Genomic DNA, 12,326 nt, shown 5'->3' with positions numbered 1-12,326 from the left:
GGAAAAACCCGAAATTTTGATTATCATTTAAAAAGAAAAGTTACCTCAACTTTTGATTACGGGTATGTCTAAGCCAGAACTCAAAAATCTTGTGAGATATGTGAGACACTACGAATTTCAAAAAAAATTTCCCCTTTCTGACGTTTTTAACACCTTGTAAGTTAGGAGACTATTTTTCCCCAATTTTCAGTCAAAATTACAAATTTTGGTCTACTAAACTACGAGATTCTCTGCTGTTAGTGTTAGTTAGGGAATCGATTTTTACATTGCGTGCTTTTATAGGACCTTGTTAATGTTAGAGACTTGATGGCTGTTTTGTGGTTTTTATACCCCTGCGTAAGACTTTCGAAGGTCCCTTATGCATTATGCGTTAGCTCACACATACCTGGTACCAATTTTGCCTAAAGTTAGCAACCCGAGGGGGGGGAGGTACTAAGGTTGCGAGTGGATGGGTGGGGTGGGGTGCCACCCAACTTTCGAACTTTGGACCCTTACCGGGACAAAAAAGGAGAAAACAAAAGACAATTTTGGGTATTTTACGATTCTTAGCGGGACAAATTTGACCAAATTTCGATCTTTCAGGGGGTGGTAAAAAGTTTCCTATTTTTCCGACCCTTAGTGGGACTGAAATTTGATTTTCTGATTTTTCGACCCTTAGCGGGACTTTGAAAATCCAAAAAAGGGCGGCACATACCGTACCCTCCATTTACCTAAGTACCCCCCCCCCCGGGCTAGCAATAAGACCAAAAGTTCTCTTTTTTTGCATCGAAGGTGGGTCTTAGGGAGTACTCGATTTAAAACAACTGTATTTACAGGGGATGAAAAAATTACCCTTTTGGGATGTAGTCTTAAAAGTTTGACACTTGGCAGCCCCGCCTGGGGGAGGTACTATAGGTTTGCGAAGGTGGACGGGGTATGTTCGTAATTCGACCCCTTGAGAGACTGAATTTCGTACCCCTTTGAGAGTCTTTCGTCGAGGGTTTACCCAACCTCGTCCCCGTGTATTCCGCAGGCTTTATTTACGTTACTACTGATAGACGCCAGAGAATACCCTGGTGTTGGCTGATGCGAGTTCCCCCTCTCAGAGGGGGAACTTCTTCTCAAAACAATACGTCATGAAAAATTCTGACGTTACAAAGTTTCATTACAATGCAACGAAGAACGAATGAAGTTTGACGTAATCTGTAATCTTACACGTTCGAAAACCAGCCAATGCCAGGGTATTATAACCTAGTACCCCCCGAAAGCAGCCACCGAGGGCAAATGATGAAAAAGCCGTTCCGGAGACCCCCCTCAGCTGGAAATGGCCTAGGCGTTCCGGGAAAATTTCATAAAGTTTGCTCCTGGAAATGCATAGCCGTTCCCTGGAAAAATTTTGAAAGTTCTGTAACAATTCTCCAGCTGGAAATTCACACGCGTTCCAGGCTGATTTTACGGAACTTTTTCACAGCTGGTAGAATTTTGGAGCTGTTCCTTTAAGCAACTAGCTGGAAATCTGGAGCCATTCCCGGGACGATTTCTAGCTTCTTTTTCTTTTTTTCTGAGCCGTTCCTTGAGTTAGCCAGCTGGAAATTTGGAGGCGTTCCGGTAGATTTTTTCAGAGCTTTAAAACCAGCTCGGATCAAGATGTTTCCTGGAAAAGCACCCTACTGGAGGGGAACGGCTCATTTTGATGTTTTGATTCAGCTGATTTATTAAAAATTGACCCGTTCCACTCCAGTAGGGTACTTTTCCAGAAACCAGGAACGATTTGTATTTTCCGAGCTGTCTTGAAGGGATACTCCAATACTGCAGTTGAATTTTCTAGCAAAATATACCCGTTTACTTTTTTCCGACAAAATATTAAAAAACTCAATCGCGAGTTCAGCCTTTACAACGGGAGAAAAAATTATCGGTTACTAGTCTTGCTCAAAACTCGATCTTGGAGAGTAATGGCGAAACAAAAATGTTTTTTGAAATTTCCACTGATTCTCGTATTGTAAAGGGATCTATTTATCCTTTAGCAGTGTTAATATTAACTGAATTAGTTGTTGACATCATTCAACTATACGTGTATAAAGTTTGTAGGTGTATTTTTCAGTGATGATGGAGATACAGTTAGATATAATTTTTAAGGGTGAAATTTAAAGTGTCTAGCAAATGGTTACCAACTGCCAATATGGATTACAAAATGCAATAACATCTCTGCATTTTGAAATTTTAGAAGTATAGAATAATGCCTGTTATAAGTCTCAATCAAACCGATCAAACTACCTTTAAAATTTGGATGCAAAAGAAAAAAGAGCTTGGATATACACAGAAAACACACAGTGCATATTTGCACATTTTCTGGTAACACATCTGACTGCTGGTGAGAGTGAAAGTGAACCAGAAACTGATTCCTCAAACAGCCAACAAAGTGGAACAGATGAAGAAATAATTGTTGCTGATGTTATTGAAAGTGATGACGAACAACAGTAACAGACTGTTGATGTCACTGGTGGTCTAGAACCTGAACATGATGATGGCGATACTCTTCTTCAGCAAGATACAGAGTGAGTGATTCTTATAAATCCCTAAATTGCAGTAGCAATTTTTTTTTACTGCAATTGCGGTATAAAAATTGTTTTTAAATTTTTTTCACATACCCAGGCAGTGAGTGTAAATTGAACTGTTCGATTATCCAACCAATCGAACTTAATCGAACACCTATCGAACTGAGAAAACTTTTATAAAGTTTGACTGTTCCATAGACCTTTTTGCCTTTCCATCCGCCATATTGAATTGTATGCTGAAATTATGGTGGCCGAATTGCAGTGGCCAGACGATCTCAATCAAACGGAATTGACGATCGAACTAGTCGAACCAAATCGAACGCAATCGACCGATTGAAATTCGATTGTCGAACGCAATCGAATCTCAATCGAACGTCAAAATTCTGGGTAATATTCGATAGGTTTGATTGTTGTTGTTGTCGGGAAACGTCGCCCGGTTCAAAAGCGTATTGTTGATCAGGCCATACTTCTTTCTAACAAACCGTCAAAACAAAGATGGCAGCAAAACAAAGATGGCAGCAAAAAATGACAATCAGCTCCAGACAATCTCAATCGAACGCAATCGAACATCAATCGAACGCAATCGAATATCAATCGAACGCAATCAAATATCAATCGAATCTGAAAATTGCGGTAATATTCGATTGAGATTCAATTGCGTTCGACAATCGAATTTCAATCGGTCGATTGGCAGTCAGGCACATCCTGCCAAATGAACAGGGTGAGCATTTGCATGGGGTATTCGTCACCCAGTGTAAATGAGATAGGACGTCTCAGGCTAAAAGTGTGAAAATGAATAAAAATGAACTTCAAACTGAAAAAGGGAAAAAAGGAAGAAAACTGGGAACTTTATTTTTTCGTTAAAAGTTTCTTCAATCTTCGAAGACAAAATTGACCCATGGAAAAAAAATTTCATCCATGCAGTTCTTTGAAATGAAGCAAAATATTTCCAACCCGGTTCAATTAAACTGGGTATTCGGCACCATTACATCACTTTCGTTTTCGACCCCGTTCATTTGCCAATGGTCGCAAGTGAAAAATACCCCGTTCATTTGCCAGGATGTGCCTGACTGATTGGTTCCATTGTCGATTCCGTTCGATTGAGATTGTCTGGCCGTGGTGAGATTCCCTTAGAAAGTATACAAAACATATGCAAAAAGGAAGTATTAATATAAAACTTACATGCATAATTGGCATTTATTAAAGCAATCTTGTTGAAGAAAGATTAAAAATTTGCTTCTCTTGAAATCTAAAAATTTAAAACGGCAATTCGGCCACCATTTCACAGAACCTCTAAAGTCATTTGATTTGAGTTAAGGAACGGCGTATTTAAAAATACAGGATTTCACTTTCAATTTTACAGTAAGTGAAAATACAGACCAGATATGCAACAGTCCCATGTATCGACAATCGTCCCAATTTAGAGCAGTCGACGGTACCCAAATCAAAACAACATTTTACATGCAAAGAATTTTTTAGTAGACCTTTTTACCGAGAACTGAAAATAATAAAAAGAACCCAGTTTCCTTTTGAATCTAATGTGACCGCCATACTGGCCGTCACGGCGGGCAGCCTCTTAGCGCCTAGAGCGTGTGCGTGTGTTTTTGATAAATAAGGAAGGGGAAACCAGGCTAAGTGCGCAAATTATTTTTATCACGTGACTTGAAGCGTAATAAAGCTGTTAAATTTTAATGATGGATGTTATAAAATTTCAATGATGGATATGAGAAAGTGAAGAGAAAGTTTGCATGCGCTTCATATGTTGTGTAAAATTGTATATAATTTGGCTTCTTTTTTGATTGAAAAGATTGTAATGTTTACTGAACTTCTAGTTTGATGGATGAACTTGTTTGATAAGAATGATACCAAGAATTTCATTCAAGGTTTGTTTTGAATAAATATAAAAAATAAAAAATAGAAAATTTGTATCTTGTTTGTCTCAAGCATAAGAATCGTAAATTCCCTGCTAGCACTTCTGTTTTTTATTCAAAATTACCTAAATGTAAACAAACTGATACCCTTCCATGGACGAAAATTTCATAAATTGCCAAAATAAAAAAAAATTCTGACCGACCAACCCACCTCCACAATCTAGGGTCAGGTGATGGCAAACCAACAATTATTTAAGCTAGATCTATATCGATTCTTTTTGTAAATTGAAGCAAATTATAGGTCCTGCTTTTATATATCATCACAACTCATTGTTGGTGCATTTTTATGTCAACAAAACTTGAGTTCACATTTTTGTCTGATTGTATGTTTGATGGCTTTTTGAAAGGAACTTATGTTCAAGAGTAGCTTTTTTAAAAGCTATTTCAAATTTTTGCTTTCGGATCACTCAATGTAACCCTCAATGTAAATATAATTCGGATAAAATCAAAGAATGAATGACTAATTTTTCATAGGAATGTTTGATGATCAAATGTACTCTACAACATTGGGGAAAGCATTGAGCACAGTCATCTGTGAGTATAACCTTTTTAAACTGAAATTCTATTACTACACATTTTAATGGAACTGCTGTAAACAACGTCACTTCTCAGACAGTCAGGCACATCCTGGCAAATGAATGGGGTATTTTTCACTTGCGACCATTGGCAAATGAACGGGGTCGAAAACGAAAGTGACGTAATAGCGCCGAATACCCAGTTTAATTGAACCGGGTTGGAAATATTTTGCTTCATTTCAAAGAACTGCAAAGATGAAATTTTTTTTCCATGGGTCAATTTTGTCTTCGAAGATTGAAGAAACTTTTAATGAAAAAATAAAGTTCCCAGTTTTCTTCCTTTTTTCCCTTTTTCAGTTTGAAGTTCATTTTTATTCATTTTCACGCTTTTAGCCTGAGGCGTCCTATCTCATTTACACTGGGTGAAGAATACCCCATGCAAATGCTCACCCCGTTCATTTGCCAGGATGTGCCTGACTGTCAGAGCTAAATGAATTAAAAAATTTTTCTAGCTATTTTCATTGAAAAGTATGAATTCTGGCCCAAATACTTTTAAAAGGCTTTTTCGTGAAGGTGAATGAATGCCTCTTTATTATATTAAGAATTCTTAACAAATTGCAAGAGTTTATGCTTGTATTCTCACATTCAAATTTTTTTTAAATTTGAAAATCTTTGAAGCTGTGAAATCAAAATTTTAAATGTCCCTAGTAGTAAAATCAATCATTGCCTTAATTTTAAGACTGACATTTTTAAACATTTTTAGAACTGCTGATAGTGAAAGAACATTGACTGAGAGTGTAAGAACATTGACAGCATTAAACTTGTCAACATATGATGAAGGAAAAATGAGTGGGTTTTTACAGAAATGGCGATGAACGTGTCGAGGAAATTTATTCAGACAGACAGAGGGAATCAGAATCAAGTGATGAAGAAAAATCTGCACTAAATGTAGCATCCTTGATGGTGGATAAATAAGTGACTGATAATGAATATGACAAGGATATTGATACATACACAGATACTGAAACAGAATCGGAAAGTTCAAGTGATGAAGAAGAATCTGATACGGATCAAATTGAATACATTGGGTATGTTTTGCTTACGTTTTACTTGATCATGATATCCAATCTGTTTTTCCACTGGTTCTCAACTTCAATTGAGCTAGAATCTGAGAATGTATGTCTGTTAGTCAGTCAGTATGTCACCTCAATAAAACATTTGGACAGACTGGAGACTTCAAAAATGGTCAGATTTGGCTTAAGTTTTGCTCACTTGTTCCTTGTGTGAATATCTGGGGGTGTTTTTGAAAATTTACAATTTTGTAAGCAACAACATAATGGCCTTACTTTTTTCTTTCTTTGTTTGGATATGTGACAAAATTATGTAAATTCGTTCAACCTTATCTGGCAGATGTTTTTTTTTTATCGTTGTTGTAGAAATCTTTGAAAATCGGGAACTTTTTAACTGCAGTTATGTATGAGACCATTTGATTTGATTTGTTCTGAGCTAACCATAAACCTCTGTTAGCAGAGGTGCTAAAAACTTGGAGCATGTGGCGGCAGGTCTGATAGTATTATCTTTTTTCTGGACCTGGTTAGCTCGGTTGAAGTGTGCCAATGATTATAAGATGGTTATCTTTCAATTAGCAAAATGATTTCCTTTCTGATTTGATTTGATACACATGTTATGGATATAGCATGTGGCTCCCTAGATTTTGTAGAGGAGGAGATCTCCTATAAACAACTTAACTTAGATTATTATGTTTTAATAGCTAAAAAAAGACATGGGTACGAGCTTTTTGCTTATAGTTATATAGGTAAATACTTTTGAAACATGAGCAGTCATGTGTCCTACATACAGGTGACAGGGAGAGATTCATCCTCAAAATTTGGCTTTGCTTCAAAGTTTTACTAGCCAAAGGAATATTCTTGCTAAACATAAGATGATTATGTTTATATATTTCCTACTGTCTGGATTTCTGTCTCATTTGAATGGTTTAACTCTTTAAAATAATACACAAAGAAATAAGAAAATAACATAAGAAATTGATTAAAGTTTATGAAAATGTTTGACTTCATTTTTTGTTTCTATTTATTATCAACACTTGCCTTTAATTCATGGACATATACCTAAACTTCCACTTACATTTTCATTTGTCAGATATTTTTATGATCAGGCAGACAAAGTCAAGAAAATTGTGATAGAAAAACTAATATTTTGTAGTATGAGTGCATATTGCTTTGTGACTTGGTTTATTGTACACTCAATGATCGATATATTTCATATCTAAAAAATTTGGGTTGGGAGACAAGATACATGGTGACGACGCGCCCCTCGAACTAGCTTATTTTTTCTATTTATTTTTTCATATTTTCATAGATTCCAGAGTTGTTTGCGACTTGCCTGTATCTTGTGATTTTTTCAAAAACAAAATTGTCTCTCGGGATTGATATGGAGCGACGCGCTCCTTCTTCCAAGGCGTTTGCGAACTACAATACTTTCCCTTTGAGATGATTCATGCTAAATGGCATTAATAAGCAAAACGATCATAAGAAAAACCATGACAAAGCATCACAGTGTGTTCATAACCAATACAGTTAGTCAGCGTTTAATGGAATATTATTTTGTTAGATCTGGTCAGCTTAGTGGAGTCAGTCTTGGTTTACTTGTGATTTGAAAAATCTAATTTCATATCCTAAAAAATTTGGGCTGGGAGACAAGATACATGGTGACGACGCGCCCCTCGAACTAGCTTTTTTTTTCCTTATATTTTTTCAAATTTTCTTAACAATTTATATATTTTTAAATTTAGTCAGGAATATTTTTTCCATTTTTATTAGAAATTAGGGATTCCAGAGTTGTTTGCGACTTGCCTGTATCTTGTGAGTTTTTCAAAAACAAAATTGTCTCTCGGGATTGATATGGAGCGACGCGCTCCTTCTTCCAAGGCGTTTGCGAACTACAATACTTTCCCTTTGAGATGATTCATGCTAAATGGCATCAATAAGCAAAACGATCATAAGAAAAACCATGACAAAGCATCACAGTGTTTTCATAACCAATACAGTTAGTCAGCGTTTAATGAAATATTATTTTGTTAGATCTGGTCAGCTTAGTGGAGTCAGTCTTGGTTTACTTGTGATTTGAAAAATCTAATTTCATATCCTAAAAAATTTGGGCTGGGAGACAAGATACATGGTGACGACGCGCCCCTCGAACTAGCTTATTTTTTCCTTATATTTTTCAAATTTTCTTAACAATTTATATATTTTTAAATTTAGTCAGGAATATTTTTTCCATTTTTATTAGAAATTAGGGATTCCAGAGTTGTTTGCGACTTGCCTGTATCTTGTGAGTTTTTCAAAAACAAAATTGTCTCTCGGGATTGATATGGAGCGACGCGCTCCTTCTTCCAAGGCGTTTGCGAACTACAATACTTTCCCTTTGAGGTGATTTATGCTAAGGCATGAATAAGCAAAAAAGATTGTAACCAAATCAATACCAAGCTACAGTTTATTTATATACCAAAGACATGAAGTTAGATAACTTATGATGAGAAATAATTTGAGAATGTTTGTCTTTGTTTTTCTCTTCATCTGTCTGTCTGTCTGTCTGTAACTTCAAAGATATTCGGTTTTTTTGGGTGAAACCTGGGGTAGTTTTTGTTTTAACCAATAGGTTTACAGTTTCTCCAGGCTTTGTCATTTCAAAATTCCAGAATCATTCCAAAATTGCACTCCTAAAAAGTACTTTAGGCATGTGATGAGGAGTGCTATGAATAACTTTAGTAGTAGAATCCAAATTTATGGCCTGTGTTTGATCGCACTCCTCAAGAATTTTAGGTGTGTGTGAATCGTTAATTCAGACAACTGTGACCCAAGTTTTTCTTTATACATACCATAGATACAACAGAACATAAATTTATCTTTAAAAAGCTCTAAACACTAAAATAAAATCCTCCAAAAGCCAAAGCAAGTTTGGAAACACAAAAATCCTTCCTCTCGCTAAGGCCGTCATCTTGGTTTGAAAATGTTTAAATCAAAATGTATCATGGATTTCAGCGAATGGCAACATTTAGTGGGAAAGAAGATTTGCTGACTATTAAGCAGCCTCTATAAGAAACTTTTTCGTTAAACGATGAGCAGAAGCCTAGAGACTTACAAAGACTTAAAAGGGAGTCTTTTATTTTCAATTTCCTAAAGGGGGTTACCACTTAACAGGGGGGATTCCCATAAATATCTGTTCTCATGATAATACTTGAAAATAGTATTTATCAACCAGTACTATTGAATTATTTCCCCTTGATAATGATATTGTCAAACCTTTTAACAATAAGCTTGTCATTCAAGGCTCCAGGGGACTGAACAAAAAAATTTAAGGAAGTTTTTATGGGTGTTTTTAAGGAGATGTAAATCTGAACCTTTTCAGTCTTGAACCCAAAAATTCAAACCTTCAGACAGACAGGAAATCTAGTACTATTATTCTGGAAAGATGATTCAAGTTCTTGTTGTTTTTGTTTTGATTTTTTTGTTTACTCATTTTTTTCAAGATTTTTGAATTCTTTTAAAAAACGTTTAAGAAAATAATTGAAACATTGATATAGCAATGTCGTAAATATTGTACGTAATTAGGGGGGACATGATTCAAAAAGACGATGTGGGGGCATATGTCGAAAAACAGGGTAGTGGTAATCATGATATATTGGAATGAATTATTGCATAAAATATTTTATAACAAATTTATAGTATAATTACTCATTAAAGAAGTCATGAAAAAATGTTTTTTTGTTGATAAGAAAATATAATCTGTGACGTCATTTGCTCGGGTCTCGCGTAAAAATCAACAAAATTTGTGCAGGCAAGCCTCGAATTTTTTTATTTTGATATGTGTGGGGGCAATGTTCTTTTTTTCAAGATTTTTGAATTATTTTAAAAAAAATTTTTTTTGGGGGGGGGGGCATGGTTCAAAAAGGCGATGGGGGGCATATGTCGAAAAACAGGGTCTGAATAGAAGTCACGTGTCAAGCTCGAATCTGATTGGAGTTGCTATTGGATTCAATTGTCTTTTTTTGGGGGGGGCATGTTTCTATCATCATCACAAATATGAGGCACTATTCCTATCACTGTTATCCAACTTGTCAGATTGTCATACTTTGAAATTGAATTTCCTCTATTTAGCTTATTTAATTTCTTACTTAGACAACATTTCAGGAGCCGTGCTTTCAATATGTGAGAGGACCTGCAATATTAGTTGAAAATTCTTCTTGCACTTATGGTAAATGAGAAAGTGAAAAATATGACTTATTTTAACTGCTTCTGCTTACTAGTTTGTTTTTAATTTGATTGTCTTGCGTACTTTTAATTGTGATTTGTTACATTCTAGTAAATTTGTGTTCCTTTGAATGAACTACTATAGCATTTTAATCTACGTTTTGTTGATACAATATTTTCAAATTGAAGAAAAAGTTTGAATCAAATATTTGTAATCTGATTTATTTATTTTTCACTCTAGTGATCAAGTGATTTATTTTGATGGATAATCAGCATTCAAAAGATGTCCAAATTGAAGAAATGGTAAAATTATTGTTTCTTGGGTTTAATGGAATATTACATTCTGCTGGGGGTCTCAAAAGGGGGTGGCAAATGTTTCATTTCAGGGAGATTCTGAAAAGGAGAAAGAAGGAGAGCATGGGAAAAAAGTTCTGACAAAGCTCATACCATTTGCAGCAAATTTATTACTTAGCAGTTGAAAAATCGTGCATTATTGGTTTTAACTTACAAAGGGCTGAATCACTTTCTAAAAAGTATGCATATTTTTAACAAAATTTAAGAATAATGGGCTAAACGTCTCAGAGGGAGGGGCAAAAGATGTTTCCATTTTCTGGTTTGGAAGGTAATTTTTTGGTTTACAGACATTGGAAAGGAACCTTTAGACCGGATGAAGGAAAAAAAAAATTAAAATTGAATTTTTTTTTTTTTCAAACTTGAATTAATGGTTGAGAAAATAAAAGAAATGTGTTTTGAGATACCAGAAAACAACGAAAGTTTTGTAGTAGTTAACTTGTGTTAAGGGTGCCATTAAGGAAAGCATACAATATTGGAGAGCTTTTGTTATTCCTTTCTATCGCATCATACCATATCATCCGATACGATCAGTTCCATTGATATCCTGTGTGGCATTCTTGGTAGAATATTAAAACTATCCATCATAACGCCTGCTTTTAACCATGCAGATCATGGCTTATGATTGAAGCAATTCCCTTTCCATTTTAGCTGTTAACTGGATGCTGGACATTTATGCTGTCATACGTTGAAGTTCTTGAACGAAATTTGAAATGATAACAACGTGATAATACTTCAAAAGACTGCCATCGGAGAAAGAGTATCGTGCTATTTCGATTGATTGACGGAGAACAAATTATGGTAAACGTTCGAAAGAGACAATCCAACTTGTAATGGTTATATATTACATGATTTTTTTAGAAGCATACAAAAATCCGAAAACAGGCTCAGAGATGCTTAGGTCGAAAGCTCGATAAGGCTGAAAAATGCTTGAGGGGATGCCTTAAATCTAAAGCATAAATTTAGGAAATGCTGAAAATCCGTGAAATTCCAGCCAAAAAAGCCAAAATCAGGAAAAAAATATTTTTTGTAGGCTCAAGCAATGCTTGCCATATGCTAAATTTTTCCCTAATCTGAGCCTAGATATGCTTATAAGTGCAATGCTTATAAGTGCAATGCTTATAAAAAAACATGTATTCTGCTTTCACTGAAACTTTAACTTGGTTATTAAAGACTGATTGACAATTGACAATTCAACGCAAACTATTTCATGAAGGAAGTAATGCATCATAAACTCTCGACGCCTAGATATTTTTCAATTTATTGTACTCTTATTACCTAGATCAATATAATTCTATGATTATTTTGTAAATACATGGAAAAGATAAACCTTAATTAGTCTAACCGAAAATAAACCCTTAGATAGGTAAAATTTTCTTTGTTTGGGAACCCTTGGAAAGAATTCCTAAATTTTGGTAGATTTTCCCCAAATTTTGGTTGATTTTCACCAAGTTTTGTTCGAAATTTCTGGGAATTTTGACCCTTTCTGAGGGAAACTCTCGAACCTTTTTTTCAGAGACTAACTTATAAATCTACACCCCATTCGAGAGACTTTTGAGGCGTGAAAAAAGATATCCTTATGGCTCGCACATACCCGTCTCCTGTTTTGATCAAGTGCACCCGGTGGGCTTTTTTGCTATGCTATTAAAATGTTCGAATAGTGCCTTCAAAATTCCCAATATCCAGAACATTCGGATTTGAAGAATCTAAATAAACTTTTAAAGT

At 35.2% G+C, this 12,326-nt stretch overlaps 1 long non-coding RNA gene across 1 annotated transcript; it reads left to right on the top strand.

Moving 5' to 3' along the window:
* The first annotated feature begins 1,961 nt into the window (after positions 1-1,961).
* LOC136800475 (uncharacterized) lies at positions 1,962-11,962 on the top strand. Its single transcript, XR_010845712.1, has 5 exons — positions 1,962-2,534; positions 4,940-4,999; positions 5,744-6,068; positions 10,492-10,553; positions 11,253-11,962. It is a non-coding gene; the product is annotated as an uncharacterized lncRNA (long non-coding RNA).
* Positions 11,963-12,326: the final 364 nt, after the last annotated feature.

The sequence above is a fragment of the Clytia hemisphaerica genome, unplaced genomic scaffold (genome assembly GCF_902728285.1).
Source record: "Clytia hemisphaerica strain Z4C2 unplaced genomic scaffold, Clytia hemisphaerica genome assembly, whole genome shotgun sequence".
Taxonomy (NCBI): Eukaryota; Metazoa; Cnidaria; class Hydrozoa; order Leptothecata; family Clytiidae; genus Clytia; species Clytia hemisphaerica.
The sequence above is the reverse complement of the archived record's forward strand: the minus strand, read 5'-3'. Positions and strand labels throughout refer to the sequence as shown.